General features: G+C 40.3%; 1 protein-coding gene across 3 annotated transcripts in view; it reads right to left on the bottom strand.

Annotated features, from left to right (window-relative positions):
- Positions 1-1,980: 1,980 nt before the first annotated feature.
- Positions 1,981-14,152, bottom strand: part of LOC126366887 (LIM domain transcription factor LMO4) — a 168,394-nt gene continuing 156,222 nt past the window's right edge. For all 3 annotated transcript variants that reach the window (XM_050010323.1, XM_050010390.1, XM_050010263.1), the window contains exon 5: positions 1,981-2,790. The gene's annotated coding sequence lies outside the window, so the exon portion shown is untranslated. The remainder of the gene's footprint in view (positions 2,791-14,152) is intronic.

Here is a 14,152-nt window from a genome sequence, read left to right as displayed (position 1 = left end):
TCCTTCCGATAAATCGGATTCACTTGTTAGCACGATGGTGTATGACAGTATAATTTTCTAAGATTCATACTTAAATTATGACATAGCATCACGCCTGTTTCCCGGAACGGGTAGGATGAGGTACCTATATACAACCACCCTTCGCCAGCCGTGTGTTGGCAACCCCAACATTAAATTTATATTTTTTAGTGTGACAACATTTTTGTCTCTTCTCTTCCGTTCTTGCTCTCCATTTAACTACTGTAATGTAAACATTTTTTGTGCGAATTTTAATTAAATTCAGTGAGTTTTGCATACTTCTGGACGTTTCAATCTCAGCCTTAGCCTCAGATAACCACAGCCCTCACAGACATTAGGAACCTTACACCCCAAACCTAACACCGTGTTTAATACGTCTACACGATATAGAACTTTCTCATTTTTTTCATTAATTTTAATCACAAATAGGTTTAAAGTCCCGTAATAGTAATGGCAAAGATGTAGACTATTATGCCAGGTATTTCGAAAACTGGGTTGATAATTTTGAGCCTTAGCTGTACTTACCCCTAATTCATTAATATAGTATTTAAGGTGGGATACTTAATTAATCCCCCCGCCCCCGCTCCGGGTCTTACTTGGCTCAGAGGTTGTCCGTGGCAATCCAGCGCGGTAACGCTGCTAGTGTCATGGGCACTTTTGGGCCAGGTCTGACACGGAGTGGGTTCTAGGTTAAGTAATTTTAAGTCGGATTATTTGACTTATTGTAATTGGATACTTAATTAAAAATAAAAAAAAATATTTTAATTTACAAAATTTTATTTTCTCCTCCTGTCGCCGGCTTTCTTAGGCTAGTTATAGTTGCAAAGTTTCTCTTTGTGTAGGTACTGGTAACACCATAACAGCTGTCATTCTCTAACTACTGACCGGGTCTGAGGCGTGTCATTTTATGGGGAAATCATATTTTCCAAGTAAGAGAGAGGCCACAGCGGCGTTGTCGCTTTAACGCGTTGTGATTTCAATGTAATGAGCGCTATGACGTTGCAACGCATGGTGTAACATGTCGACGGAGTGTCACGTCGGCGGCGTCGCAACGGACTCAGAATGAATCGTGTGGCCTCACCCTAACAACTGTGTGGTCTCAAGCCCGTTCAGTTTTCCATAAATTAAACATATCGTAGATGGCAAGATTCACTAAACGCTAACATTAATCTGTACTATGTTGGTAAGGTCACAATCGAGTACACGTATGAAATAACTACACGTATTTACTATAAAAAGTCTGTAAACATTAACTATTTGTCGGAGTATGAAATCAAATAAATGAATCAGTTTGATCAATATTTCAATAATCTCATGTTTCGTTACATATTTCATATGGTATACGAAATACATTATACGACTAACTTTGATAGGATACTATACACGAAAAAGGAATGTTAGCGTTTATAGTTACTTACAATACATTAACTGTATACATTTAAAATTGATTTGAACAACTTTATTCGACGGTAAACATAGATCAATATATACAGAGACCGTTAGTAACGTGAATTTTAAACTTCAAAGATGTTGGCATCGAAATTATTGCTACGAAGTTTTGCGCCTAAAGTTTTAGGTACAAGATGTGTCTACTTATGTCTAGAATGTTTATGCTAATATTTACACGTTAAAAGAATAAAATTAACGGGCCGTTGCCGATGCTGGCTCAGCACGTTGTTTATATACGAAATAACAAATTTATTCGAGAAAATTATTTACAGAGCAAGATTGCGAATCACAGAAGGCGTGCGCAAGAGTCACTGACGTACGTCCGAGACTGTAGTAATGTAAGGTACACACTGGCAAGATACAATCAGCAGTAATCATTACGAAGTTCTGATGTGCGATTTTTCGCAGCCAATAAAACACGAAGCTGCAAACACTTTAGATACTTACTAAAGTATTTTATTTCTGTAACAATAAAGCGCGACAATTCACTCGCTTTGTGTGTCTGTATTTAATTAGAGACCTTGTAATTTGCATATTCCTCACATTGCGCACGTAAAAGGAAAATATAGTCGGAATATTTTACAAGTGGATTTGTTCGACGATTCTACAGCAATTTTATTTTTTAAAAAACATAGAAACAATAATTTATCAAAGCGTAGTGACTTATTTTCAGTACAAGTTCAATACGATATTAGGATATGCTCACACTGACACCTCATTATCACTTTAAACAGAACATTAACACGCTTGTGTTTAACACATCTCATTCTGTAACGCTTAAGTACCAGAACTTATGGTAATTTACATAGAGCAAATATTTTTTACGTAAATTGCCATTTTTCACAACCGAAATTAAATATGTCATAGGTACTAAAGATTACTTAACAGTTCACTGAATTACTAGCCGTTCGAAGTAAAACGATAATTTCCTCCTAAGGATCTTCGCTGGAAGCGGCTAGTAATAATCACGGAGTGTTTTTAATAGTTCAGGGGTCCATAGCACACATGTCACTCAGAGTCGTCGTCACTGGGTGCCGGCAGGCGGGGAGCTATCGGCGCGGTGGTGAGGTCCAGGGCTGGCTCTGAGGCTGGCGGGGGGACCACCGGCTGCGATAGTTGGACCGCTAGCGGCGGTGGTAGTTGGACCGCAAGTGGCGGCGGCAGCGGGGTCACGAGCAGGTCTGGTCGCAAGTACGGCGGCAACCCCGACGGACCCTGCAGCTCCGGCCCTGGACCGACACTCGGTGGCGTCCAGCAGGCCGCACTAGGCCCTGGTACTTCAGGCTTTATCCCCGTCGCTGACAAGTACGAACACGCCATCATCTGAGAACAAGGAATTACGAATATTGAATACGGGTAGGTTTTACATCAGATAACGTCAGATTATTTATTAAATTCTCCGTTACGGACAGGACAACATGTGTTTCTATTAGAAATAACCATAGTCATAATGACCGATGGTCAGTAAGACAGGCTGAAAAAATTGTCGTCCGTCCATGGCATTCGTTCTTACACAAAATGACCTAAGGGCTCTACCTTACTAAATGTATGTAGTTGTACAAACACTACCTCACCTGGGGCCATAGCCAAGTTGATCAGCAAGGTGACTTGTTGGTTGCGCAACCAATAAGACACCAGAAAGAAAGCAATGTTGCAATTTAACATTTGCGCCTATAAAAGTATGTGCGCAATGCGCATTACAAACAAATGTCAAATAGCGATATTGCTTTCTTAGATGAATTGCTTCATTGTGGCCATTTTAATTCATTGTGGCCATTTTAATTAAATTAGTAAATGTTATTATAATATTACAGAATTTTTTAATGATGATATAAATAAATATATATAGTAGGTAGTTATGCTTCAATTGCTCTAAATATATATTATAGGTTATTAATTTAAGTGTAAAGTTCCTAAAGAGTAGATTTAAGATATGTTAGTTATAGATTCCTTTTTTATTGTTATTATTTTTAAGTAATCGGCAACTAGTTGCCCCTATTGTTTGCTGTGCCCTAGCAGGGCGTCACATGTACGCATATTTATTACAACACCTTGTATAACTTGTGACTTGCAATAAACTTCTATTCTATTCTATTCTATTAACCCCCCAGGTTACCATCATACATTTCGTTGGTGGCACGTACTAGGACACTAGTGAGATATAGTCCTAAAAACGAACTAATTCAAACACTAATCATTATTTAGAATGAGATGAGCTCGTATATCGTACAAGTAATTTCCCGCGGAGAAGATTGAAGTAAAACAGAGCTTACATTACATAAATAATGAAATATGTAGTATTATGAGATGAGAGGCCTAAAGAATTCGCGGGTGGAGGGGTGCTCTAATCACGCTAATGGCCAATGCGCATCGCTCGAGGAGGCTTTCACGCTAATGCGGACTGGGCGCAAGAGCAGTCCCACTAAATCGTATCACATGTCCGATGCTCCGCTGTTTATCACAAAACTACTTCGTATGTAAACTATTAGTGGTCGTGACGTATTTAGAGTGCATTCAAGTGTCAAACCGGGGATTTGAATCGCCACTTGTGAAGCAGCGCTTATTTGCCCAAAGTGATTTAAAATAAATATATTTGGGGAAATAATGAGAAGAAAGCCTTTATCTTCAGTAAATAAAAGCTTGCTATGTGTAATACTCAAAAAAGAATATGCAATGCGCCGTTAAGTTACATTGATCTATAACTTTGTAACTCAAATGGTAGAATAAGGCCAAAGCAAAGGTCTTTGGCTGAGTATATTCACGAGGCTTCAATTCTTGGACTTTTGTGGCAGTCGTAAGTTTGTGGTAGTGCTTCACGTTCTATACATCTTAAAGGAATTATAAATACAGCGTATGCTGCTATATATCATGGACCGGTGCTGCCGCGTCCATTTTTCACAATTCGCCAGCGGAATGTACTTACGACGTGTGAGGACTAAGGAGCGAACGCCATTGCCATACTAGTAGTTTCCTAAGTCAAAGATAAGATATAAAATTATGATTAATACTAAATAAAGATAAATCTAAAGGTGACAAAAAACGTTATCTTCTTTCTATTTAACTCATTTATGAATTTTAATAAAGAAAAATGTAATAATAAGTGCGACATATTGTCACATTTTTCTATGACGTCACAGGTTGCTTTTTTATACAAATCCCATAGTAATTTCGTGTTTTAACGTTTCGTAAAAAGTAACTGATTTGACTTGGAAACATCCAGGGTTACAGTCCAAAAGGTTGAGTTAATTTTCTTTTTCTAAACTATTTCATCGCCTACAGACATTTCGTATGCCTTTAGAGAGTTTTAAAATGTTGTCTCCACAGCTAAGTAACCTGTATACATTAATATACCAATTAGACCACAATTTCGATTCTACAAATCGCTAACAATACAGGGATGAAATGATTCAACACGGAATCAATTGATTTCCCGATGTATTGTAATAGTTTCATAGTTAATGCCGCGAACAAAGGCCTCCACACAATTGACATAGTTCGTGGTAACAGCCAGTACAGTGTGGTGTTATAACAATGATATTATAACTTTAATATTTATTGCACTTGATCAACTAACGGCGACTAGTGCTGTATGAGACGCTCCACGTTATTATGTAAAGTCGAATTAAAAAGTTCATGCATAAATTAAATTTACTGTGAAGCTGCAATAAACGTCTTTAAACAATGTGCACAACTTAATTAACTTGACGCCATTGTACGCTCCAACGTAAAGTGCATAATTAAACCCTTTACGTAAACGCTTTTGGGTAATGTGTTTAGCGGCGGTATTGCTTTGGAAGACCTAAACTCTCCTATGAGAATAAACAGTCGCTGGAGGCGCCTGGACGAGGCTCGCCGCACAAATGAATTAGTGGTGTTGTGACCCCCTCCCCCGCGCGCGCCCCCGCTGGCCCACCGGCGGGCCCTCCGCGCGCCGGGCGGGGGCATGTTGCGATTAAAATATAATTAGGCGCTCGGCAATTGTTTCGCCATCGAGCCAGGTGGCGCAGCTAGGTAAATTAAATAGCCGTATAGGGTTTCCAATTACGTGCGCTCGCCGGCCGCCGCGCGCCGGCCGCGGAAACACGCTTATTGCCTAATAATAGAACCGGGAACAATATGAGGATCTCGTTGCTGATTAATTATTTCGTACCACACCGGCCAGCCGGTTAAAAATGTACCGGAAACAGTTACCGGGTAATTGATACACTGGCAGGATCCGCAGGTGTAACGCGATATTAATTACGATCAGCAAGACAGTGCCACGTAATAAATCACGCTCACCTAGCTAGAGCATACTTTCGTCGGTAATGAATTCAAACGGGCCGCGATAATTGCGTTCCTAATTACGGGCGGACGGAGCTGTCTAATTTATCACTGTCGGATTATGAATTAGGAATGGCGTTAATTAAACATGCATAATATTTGTGGAGGCGACGTGCGAGTGCGACGCAGTGTCGCGGCCCGCTCGCGCCCGCGCCGCGCCGCACGCCGCGCGCCGTCCGTGCCCGGCGAGCGCTCGGCCGCAGTGAAACAATTAGGTTTCCAACTAATACGGACGCCATTGAAACTTACCCGGCCGAATGTGCCCTATTCTCCGAGGACGAAACACCGCCGGCTATTGCTCGTAACAATGAAAATGTCCCGTGAATCTATGAATACTTATTTGATTAGTTAGGCACAACTCGATGAATTATTTGCGTGTAACACTTTAATTAATTTACATAATAGGTCTGTTTCATGGGCGGAGAGAGCCTGGGAGACCAGTAGAGTGTGCGCAGGGTAAATTGTGCGGGACGGGACAATGTGTCGTGTAGCTATATCTACAGTTTATCCCCATGAAACTATCAGAAAGCAATTAAGACGACAACGTGAGAAAGCTCCTTATTTTGAATGTCAATTTTGCAATATTGCTCTCAGGAGTTGAGTTGTTCTATTGAAAGTTGGCTTGGCGGTCGTTGTAGACGCCAAATGTTCGATATTCTCGTGAAGTATTTGAAACATACTGGTAACTTCTCAATAAAAGAAAAAATCTTATCAGAAACTTTCTTCCTTACTCTCGTGAAAAAAATAAAAAGTGTACGGAGCAGCGTGAGGCTTTTGATTTATATATAAAGTACCTATGGTAAAAGTTTTAGTTATTCAAAATGGTAATATTGGTAATTGATTCCATATTATCCAGGACAGGTTTTCTAAGTTTAATTTAGGGGCAGTATATATAGGTTTAGAGCTTACAGCGGAATTACAAATTACAGCCTTTTGAAAGTCACGCGTTCTCATCTCGTCTCTACATACTTTTACACGTAAACCTATGTAAAGCAAAATTCCTCTTTCCCCAGAAACTTGTAACACTAAAATCTTTGTGCTCTAACCACCTAACCGTGTGCATGAGTGACCTTAAGGTAACCCGTGCAATTTGCAAAGGTCACGGTTCGGACTAGCCGGGTCGGGGTCGTTTCGACCTGGTACATGGCAGTATTATAATGACCGATACGCGATACTCAAGCTGTAATAACAAAACTGTAATAATATAAATTACAGTAATACGTGACCAAGTAAACTTGTAATTATTTATGATCGTGCATATAGTTTGTTGTGATTAGATTGTGGAAGCATTAAAGCTTCGAATGATCTGGTTTAGGAGGCCTGATTTCAAAGTAGGCTCGTTATTTTCTAAGTAGTAATCATTTGAGAGCTTGCGTAGATATTACTTCAGAAGATGGAGTAGAAATTTATGATTAGAAGTGTTTATTTTAAGAACACCTCAGGAGAGCTTTCAAAAGCTCACTAATCCATACAATATTACAAGATAAAGAAGATATTCAAATAACGTAATAGATCATTTATAAGAATTACACAATTTTACTCCGCATCCATTATTGTCACGCTCGTATTTTGTCGATGGAGTATTTAACACATATACCTAAAATCTGAATATTGGTCAAAGTGTTTCTCACGCTATTTCCTTTACAGAAAATGCCAGTCACAATTTTAAGTAAATCCATTGAATCACTGCTGCTAGGGAATACTTAATATTACTGTACATTTACAGTTTGGACTCTTGAGTCCCCAATGTACACAGTGTACATACACACTACAATAATCGCTTACTCATACCTCAATCGAGTCTAACGGTACCTGATTGTTTAACAACATCCCCTCAAGAAAGATGTGTACACATAACGTTCAATTTAATGTTGGTGTTGAATAGAAAACGCGTCTACGATCACAATACTCCGTATTCCATTAACTACTAGAACAAACACACCGGACGCATCCGGGTACACGATAGGGCTGCCCTATGTCCCGTAACGAGGGGACTATGGGACGCGTATTGGCTTAGTTTGTAGAGGTGGTTTGAGTCGCAGTTTTCAAAAATATTATTCGTTGTAAGTAAAAATCAATGATAATCCACCGTTTCAAAATCTACCATCAATAGCCCAATGTCCCATCCCATTAGTCATCCATAACATTACGACACTTATGCCAACCCTATTGATACAGTACGGTTCCTAGCCAGTGATACACATTCGGCTCAGGGCTGTAACTGTAAAGGAACCAATAATAATCAATTGACCGACAATAAGATGAATTAATTTATGATAATTCAATTTTGTGTATTAAAATTTACTTACTATTATTATATTTTGTGCTCAAATTATAATGAAAAATATTAATCATTAAAAAGTTATATCGTTTTATGGTAATAGGTAATTGTAATTAACGCATTATGTTCTTGGGTTTCAGATTTTTTAGCCCGCCACTTATGTCATCGAAAGAAATTTCAGCACTACATTTACAAACTTTATATTTTTTAATTATTTGAAGGAGGTTGGTTGCGTTTGCTGAAGTTGAAATAATATTTTTTGAATAGCTTTTTATCTTTTAGCAATATATAACCTCAGTTCCGCCAAATTGTTTAAGGGGCAGCCCTATCTATCGGGCCATTCCTATTCGATTGTAACGACTAACGACTGTTTATATTGGCGCGGCGTCGGCGACAGACCAGCCGACTTTCGCGAAACAATGCGCTCTGGGCCTAAATAATTTAATAGTTGTGCGCGTTGAGCGCTCGGCAAACAGAACTTACGTGCAACGGAATTGAGCTGGAGAGGCTAGTCCTAGTCCGGTATTAGAAATAGGACGAGCGGGATCTCTTATGCTCCATGGGACGGGACCGATAGCGCATACGCAAATACTACAGGCCCTACGTCCATCCTTTATTGTGTACGGTCACTGGTACTAATATGTATACACTTTGAAACCATGTCACATTAACTTTTTTGACACATTAAACTGTAAGTCTCATTAAATGTCAAATATGATAGTGCGACAGGGTTCTACTCATAATGTTTTCTTTGGAGTTGACGCTGTAATCTAATAAATGCAGATTGGAAGGAATACAAGTACATGGCGTCCAAGTATCGATGACAAGTCAATAATTTTAAAAAGGTACACATTATTATTTTTCCATTTTACTCCCTTGTAAAACGTAGATCCAGCTCAACTGAAACAATTAACTTAATAATACTTAAGCTTTAAATGGCTGAAACTTCGTCTAACTGTAGAGCTATAAACTTGGGGTTAAGGAAGGTTGAGATATGGCAAGGTAAGATATAAGAGTGATAGTGAGGCTCGGGCGGGCGGTAATAAATTAGGGTGTAGGGTGAATGGTGCAGTGAGGGCGGGAAGGCGGGAAGGCGTCGCGTGCGCCGCGGCAGTTTGTCGCGTCGCGTGCGCCCGCGCTCATTCCTTATTCATGCGCGCGGGGCACGCACTGTGTCCGCTTACCCTGCGTTTCGTGGCCGCAACCAACTCCGTCAAAAGATTCATCACACTACGTCACCGCATATTAATGCTTATCCTGCTGAAAACGACGTCAGCTAAAGCACACGTCGATGACTGGATGATGTAGAAAAACAGTAGCAATCCTAGCATTTATTATGAATGTTATTAAGGTAAACTTCAGAGTCAAAAAGCCAAACGAACTACTGTATCAAATGTGTACCATTCAAAACGTCACAATAATGATCAAATGTAATCTTTGAAGAAAACGTTTGTAGGGCAAAGGACTTTGCATAATTCCCGATAACGAGCATTCGAGTCGAGTTGTAACTTCAAAGCCGTTTCAGTTACAGTTTATTATTAATAAAATTTTGGTCGGGTTGTCGACGGCTCCTGTAACGAGCGTGGTCCGCGCTCGTTATCGGCCGCCACCGCCCGCCGGTCAGCGCCGCGGAAAATTCGCCCGAAACTGACGCGCGTGAAAATTTAATGAACGGCCGGACGCTAGTTAACTAAAAGGTAAAGTGCACCCTCTTGACGTGTTCGGTAAATATTAATAGTGAGTGTGCTAGCGTGCGCCATTAAAAATGCACGATTCCGCGGACACGACGCCCGCACCGCCTGCGTTCATTAGCCTCTTTACCGCGTCCGTTACCAAAATTAGCTGTCTTCGGACCGGCGCTGCAACAACTCAATTACCCGCGACAAACGTTCTTCTCGTCGCCTAACTGCACTGCTGCGCGATTGCCTATCGAATTTGTCCAATAAAATGCGACATTCAATACCAAACTTTGTCCAACTTCGAGCTTCTGCATGGGCCGCTGCGAACACTTTCAGGAACAAGTTTTACTATCTGAGCCATTTTAAAACTCTTACTGACGCTATTAAGGATAATAGGAATTGCCTAGTTCGTACGATAAGTCTAGAAATTATGTGTACAATAGGAATGATCTAAGTTGGACTTTAATGTGTATTGCGTTGGTCTGGAAGATGCCGCGTCGTTGTTGGAAGTTGTGCGACGGTGTCCGGGCTCGGGAAGTGAGCCGCGTCGCGCGCCAGGGGCGAGGTGCATTGTAATATTGTTACGCAGTAATGAGGATCGTTAATTATGTATCGCAAGGTGCGTTGCTATTTCAATTCGGAGCGGTTCAGTGTCGCGGCTCCTCGAACGAGGTCAAGGGTTCGAGACTCTCAACCCTGAGGCTCGAGGGGCTGCCAAATTAATGAGGCACTCCTTTGTAATAAAGAAATAACAAGAATTGCGCACGCAAACTCCGGTTGCTTCGATGTCATTAAAGGCGTTGCGGAGGTCGTCAGGAGTCGTTATTGCGCTTGGGATAAACAACGGGGGAAAGGAGGTTTCTACTTAAAAATATGAGTTGCCAGTTGTTGGGTATTTGAGTGATTTTTATGAGTTGTTATGTTGGTTGGTGGACGACGGCGGAGTGGCGAGGTAGATTAGACCGGGGTGAGTCCCGACGGCCTGCGGGAGGGTTTCTAAGTCCCGGCTAATTGGATGAGCCGCCGGGCCAGCCCAATTAGCAGCACCGTTGTGATTCATTTTAATCGGGCGCCCTTATCAGTGCACTCCGCGCAAGTACTCCTCGATATACCTTGAGAAACTTGAGAGAAATTTTCGCGAATGTGTTTTTTTTTTTTAGAAACTTTTTAAGACAATTTTGTCTTTAAATACCTTGTGTAGACCTTGTGTTTATACGGCCAGATGTTAATAAAGAGACAGAGAAAGGTAATGGTGCTAATTCCTGTAAATACCATCTAATTTTATTTTAAGTTATATCTGTCATTTTCTTATCCGCCAAAAAGGAAAGGGACGGGTAATCGACAAGCATAAAATTTATGGAACACACGTCAATTTTAAGCACAAATCTAAACCAACCGTCTAAAAATTTTACATCTGTCAATAACCCGACACAGTTAAGTAGACAGCACGTCAAAAGGATTGCATACCAGTGACGTACCTTTTGATTCGCCCGGGTTCTTCCTAAAATTAAGAGCTGTGAATCATCCGTCCCTTTCCTTTTCGACGGATATGAAAAAGATGGATATAACTTAAAATAAAATTAGGCGATGTCTGCAGGAATCGGGGCCAATGTCTACCTACTTCATCACCATATAAAAGACATCAACGTGTTCATCCATAAGTACCATTTTTCCTAATTAAAAAATAATAAATATTTTTTTTTTCATTTTTATTATTAGATGTATCGCTTCATTAAATCCAATAAACAAGTTTGCCCCAACCTTCTAGGAAGTGCCGTGAAGTTCCATCGTTCGTCGGAAACCAATTACACGGCCTAAATTAAAAACAGAGCCTCTATCAGATACGCGTTACCTTAAATTACTTTCTCACACTTTAATCACCTTTTATCTAGCACCTAGCTAAGTAAACGGGAATTTGTTGTTTTAGAAGCTTCGCCTTGAAAGTAATTTAGACAATATTTATTAGACTCCGTGGTCCAGTGGACAGAGCATTGGGCTCACGCTCTGGAGGTCCGCGTTCGATTACCGATGGGGACATTGTCGATATCACTCTATTAGACTGTTTGGTAAGGACATTGCAGGCTATTATTATCTGATTGTCCGAAAAAGGAAATGATTCCGTGCTTCGGAAAGCACGTTAAGCATTTATAGGATGTATGTTGTGCTATTTTTAGACTAGGTACTTCTCAGCTGGATTCGAAGTAGAGTAAAAACAAAACCAAGTAGAATTCTGTTCACCACGGGCATTTCGTAAAAGTCAATTGTCTGTTCTGAGAATCAGATGCACGGATATTAGAAAGATATAAATTAATATATAGCAAACTTTGCGTCAACCTTAGGTACTTACTTCTACTCCAGTATTGACTGCTTCCCAAGTCATAGGCTGCGCCTAGTTTGGGAACCTCTGTTCATTTGGTCTTTCTAATTTACCTACTTCATTCATGTGCCTTCCTTATTGTATTATTTATGATAATAAACACATTTTTTATTTCCTCATTTTCATAGCGTGTTACTATGCTGTTCGTTTTATCCATCTTGGGATTGCGCGTCAAAAGTGGCTGCAAGCTGCCTTCTGATTACTCGTGGCTCGGCTCATCCCTATACTATTTTTATTGCTTATTATTTTTCTCACCATATGGTTCCCTGGAAGAAACCGCTTTAAGCGATAAGACCGCCAATTGCCCTGTATTCGACCTCTATAATCGTTCTTCTAAAGAATATTTGTATGCTTTGCCAATGTCTTTTCAGTTCTAGTCCTAAAGTTCTAAATACGCAGTTAACGTTTAGTCATTAAAATTAGTAATTAATTTCACTATAAGTAAAGTTTTAATCCGGGTTTAAGGTGAAATGAACTCCCGTAATCCTAACTAAACCAACTGAAGTAAATAATGAAACACTGTAGGGTGACCACAACTTATGGTACTTATAGGAACAAAGACTATAGGTTGTATTTTAGGCTGATGATGGTGACTGCGCAAAGGCAATCATTAAAAAGTTAAGTTTGTTGCAAAAAGTGATCATTAAACTTGTTAAGTATTCAAATAAGTATGGTGACAGAAGAAAAACAATTCCGGTTTTATTTTAGCATTCTCAGAATTAAAATTTAAAATGTCCTATAAACAATCAAAAAAATAATAAAAAAACTGAATTGTTCCACCTCAAGTTCCTGAACAGAAACTTTCTAAATAAACTTCCCAATTTATTTGAGTATTGGAATATTTTTCATCAGTGGGAATGCATTCGATCGCATATCAACCAGTGCTACATCCATTAACGCGAGTTTACAAAACAAAGGCAGCGCGAGAGCGGGACGACACGAGAAACCACTTCCGGAATGAGATGGCGCACTTCCTGTGATTGAGGACGCCGCCCAGGCAACGGTCCTTGCCGCCCAAATCCTAGACCGAGATTTTTTCATAACAGTTTTAGTTTTCAAACGTATTTTTCGTTTATTGGTCAATTTTTTTGAGGAATTTCGGGGGTAGTTTTGACCGAATTTTTACTTTTACGCGAAACTGCGGTAAGTAAAGTCAGAGTTTTTTAGTAGGTCAATAATGTTTTTAAAGTTATTGAGGGGTGTAAGCAATATACTCCAATAATAAAAAAAAATAAACCCACATTTTCGTTTTAGAAGAGAGGAAATAATATGATAATTATTAGAGAAGGGACATATTGTGCAGATTAAAATGACATGCTAAATGGAACGTCGCATAAGTTTGGTCCAAAATAGTGGCAGTAATTACGGCAGTTAATGCTCGTGATAGACGAACACATGCGACGTACCCGCCGGCACTGAATGACGGTACCTCCCTGTGTAATTTCCACTGCAACCATCCCATCTCTCTCGCTCAGCTAAGTAATGACTTAGATCCATTCCCGGATAAATAGCAAATTGAATGTGTGCCCGTCCTTGTGTGCGACGGGCACCCCGTCCGTACACGGCGCGCCCGTGTGCGTCTCTACACTTGTTTGCAATGTCTTCTGTGTGCGCCGCCACGATAATAGAGAGATGTTTCGGTAATTAGTGATACTGTGACTCCGTACAATTAATACAGCCTCGCTGACAATCCACTCGCCTGTTTTAGAACGTGAATAAGCGCCGGATTAAGTTAATCGATAAGTTCTGCTTCCGCCGGACCAAATTAGTTCAATTTATTTTTACAGCACGACAGCGCCGCTCCTTCCAGGCACTAAAGCGGAAAAACCGGTAATTTCGGGTGCAACAAGCACAGTTAAAACTATGTTTTAAAACTAATTCTCGACCCGTGATGGTGCCCGCGTCGATGGTCTGCCAGCATTTACAATGTTTTTCGTCGGTCGTATTTTTTGGCGTGGTTTATGGTCGGGGAATATGAAAAGTTTTGAGAGGCTCTCGTGGAGAGGCGTAAAGGCGGTTTACGAT

This window comes from Pectinophora gossypiella, chromosome 1 (genome assembly GCF_024362695.1).
Source record: "Pectinophora gossypiella chromosome 1, ilPecGoss1.1, whole genome shotgun sequence".
NCBI lineage: Eukaryota > Metazoa > Arthropoda > Insecta > Lepidoptera > Gelechiidae > Pectinophora > Pectinophora gossypiella.
The sequence above is the reverse complement of the archived record's forward strand: the minus strand, read 5'-3'. Positions and strand labels throughout refer to the sequence as shown.